General features: G+C 49.0%; 1 non-coding gene across 1 annotated transcript; it reads left to right on the top strand.

The window, feature by feature from the left end:
- The first annotated feature begins 2,433 nt into the window (after positions 1–2,433).
- LOC144688956 (U1 spliceosomal RNA) lies at positions 2,434–2,596 on the top strand. The gene has a single exon (XR_013578519.1). It is a non-coding gene; the product is annotated as a U1 spliceosomal RNA (small nuclear RNA).
- Positions 2,597–3,327: the final 731 nt, after the last annotated feature.

A 3,327-nucleotide genomic window follows, 5' to 3' on the forward strand; every position in this document is an offset into this window, starting at 1 on the left:
CCTCACTTCTTCCAGATAAAAGGTGTGGCTATGGGCACCCGCATAGGCCCCAGTTATGCCAGTCTCTTTATGGGGTATGTGGAACATTCCTTGTTCCTGTCCTACTCAAGCCCCCTCCCACGACCCTTTAGTCGGTACATCGATGGCGCTATCGGTGCTGCTTCATGCTCTCGTCTCAATCTGGAAAAATTTATTGATTTTGCTTCCAATTTCCACCGCTCTCTCATCTTCACACGGTACATCTCTGACACTTCCCTTCCCTTCCTTGACCTCTCTGTCTCCATTCCTGGTGATAGACTGTCCACCAATATCCATTACAAGCCTACCGACTCCCACAGCTACCTCGACCACAGCTCCTCACACTCTGCTTCCTGTAAGGACTACATTGCATTTGCCCAGTTTCTCTGTCATTGTTGCATCTGTTCTGATGATGCTACCTTCCACTACGGCGCTTCTGATGTCTTCCTTTTTCCTCAGCCGAGGACACCCCCACCCCCCACCACCCCCCCAACTGCGGGTTGACCAGGACCCTCAACCATGACTGACCCGCATCCCGCATCTGCCCTCACCCCTTCCCCTCCCTCCCAGAACCATGATAGGGTCCCCCTTGCCTTCACTTTTCACCCCATCATCCCCCATATTCAAAGGATCATCCTCCACCGTTTCCACCAACTCCAGTGTGAAGCCACAACAAACACATCTTCTCCTCACCTCCCCTGTCGACATTCTGAAGAGACAATTCCCTCCGTGACACCCTGGTCCATTCCTCCATCACCCCCCAATGCCTCATCCCCTCCCCAAGGCATCTTCACAAGCAAGCACAGGAGATGTAACCCCTGCCGATTTACCTCTTCCCTCCTCGCTGTCCAAGGCCCAAAACACTCCTTCCAGGTGAAGCAGTGATTTACTTGTACTTCTTTCAATTTAGTCTACTGTATTCGCTGCTCACAATGCAACATCCTCTACATTGGAGAGTGTTTTGATCCTTAGTCAGACCTCAAGTTGTTGGTGAGATCTGACTAGGGACTAATAACATTTATTTAAAGCAGACAAAGTTTAAGTCTCAAGACGCTTACGAAGTGAGTAAAGCCATAAGATTCCACAAGCTTTGAACAATGAAAAATAAACTTTACTACACCAGGTCAGAAAGATAAAACAATTTACAATATCAATCTTATACTCTTAACATTCAGGGTTAATATGAGGCGCATGTGAATTAACAGGCAAACCGTGGTTGAACACACAACACTACAGAATAAGTGCCAAATGCGACCAAAATAGATTCCATAGATTTCTCAATAACTCATCCAGAGCCAACTAATCTCACTGAAACTTTATCTTTCTCGTGGGGGTTTCCAATCTCCACATTCAATGAACTCATCTTGGAATTCTCTTCAACAGTCACTCCCACTAGGATGTCTTCAACAAAGGCCCACCTCGCAGGGTTTCAATCTCACCTTCTGAGATTCTGTTCCCCTGGATTTCTAAGTACACTCAAGCATCAACTGATAAGCACAATTTCAGCGCTTTGGTCATGCCAAGCCGAACACTACTGCTCCAAAGAGGTACCTTTGCCCCAACAACCTGCAGCACGGAGCCACCAACCTTCAGTTGCCTTCTTGAATCTTCAGGGCTTCTCCCGAGCCCACAAGTCTGCACCCCGCAGCTCTTTCTTTAATTTGGAGCCTGGTTCTCTGCACCTTTCTTTTTTTATTAACTTAACTGGGACATGTTTCTGTCCCCTGTCTTTGTCCTTTACCTGGAACTTCCTTTTGGGGCACTCCCTATCCCTCTCCCTGGGACACTTCCTGGCCTGCTATAATGTTCCAGTGAAGCCCAACGCAAGCTGGAAGAACAGCACCTCATCTTCTGGTTAGATACTTTACAGCCTTCTCAACTCAACATCGGGTTCAACAACTTCAGGCCATGAACTCTGTCCCCCATTTTGATTTCCCTCCCCCCACCCCCACCCTCCACAATTGCCAGTCTGTAACTCGTTCTCATGTTTTCACTTTCAGACAGTGCTGACCCTTTTTCTGCTATTAACACCTACTTTAGTTTTTAATACTATCATTAACATTCCCTTTGTCTTGTGTTCCATGACATCTTTGTCATTTAATCTCTCTGGCCGTCTAACCTATCCATGACCATCTATTTTGCTCCAACTGCCCCTCCCCACTTTTTCAATAGCATAAAATCCTTCACATTTCTACAAAAAATGCTGGAAAAACGGCAGCCCTGCCATTGAATATAGCACACAAGCATTCAGGGTGGGGGTTGGGTGGGCAAGGGAAGTGGCCGTGCATTAGGGAAACCTGTATAACATGACCATTCCTCTACAACTGAGACAGTTCAGGAGCAGCCACATTGATATGATTGGGGTCGGACTCCTAGCTTCTCTGCCCACTCAAGCAACACAGAAGCACCGAAGTGATACTTACCTGGCAGGGGAGAGACCATGATCATGAAGGTGGTTCTCCCAGGACGAGGCTAGCCCATTGCACTTCGGGTGTGCTGACGCCTGCGATGTCCCCAAATGCGGGATACTCGACTGCAAAATTTGTGTAATGGGGGACTGCGTTCGCGCTCTCCCCTGATTTACTAACCAAACAATAGACTTTGAATCCTTTATTTTCCAAAAGAAACAGAAGCACCAAAGTGCCACCAAGTGCTCCAGAGCTCCCGCCCCCCCTCCAACCCACCTGCACAGACTGCAAATTCATGAGCATTTTAGTGGACTGCAGAATAGTTGGGCGACTGCACACGTTATACAATCTCCTCGCTAAAGCTGGCCATGGAGCAGTCACTGCTGGAGGCACTCAAAGCTCCTTGCAATATCAGCGTCTCAGCTTGGACCAGTCTCCCCATAGTTCAGGCTAACAGGGCAGCCATGCAGTGCACTAATCTCTGGCCATCCAAGTGGTGGCCAGCACTCTCCAGGAAGCTGTCACACTTAACCAGGACAGGTTCTTAGTACATCCATGCTAACCACGTGTCTCTCTCTTTCATCCTGCAGGAGGAGTACATCAGGATGATGGATCCTGGTGACCTAGATGTGTGCCTGATGGCCTACAGAGAGTGAAGAAGACAGAGGAGAGAGTGACTGTGGCTCCTGGCTGCGCAGAGGTAGGAGCAGCAACCTCAGGAAGAAGGGGCGGCCAGGGCTCCCGCACACGCCGTCCAAGAGCCACAAACGAGCCACCGCAGGCCATCGCCTAGCAACACCCAGAATCTATAGATGCCGCCTTTCATTCCTGCAGATGACCGAGAGCCAATGTTGCTGAAAACTGCGCATGTCTAGGGAACTGGTCGGTCACATCTGCCACC

The sequence above is a fragment of the Cetorhinus maximus genome, chromosome 1, assembly GCF_964194155.1.
Source record: "Cetorhinus maximus chromosome 1, sCetMax3.hap1.1, whole genome shotgun sequence".
NCBI lineage: Eukaryota > Metazoa > Chordata > Chondrichthyes > Lamniformes > Cetorhinidae > Cetorhinus > Cetorhinus maximus.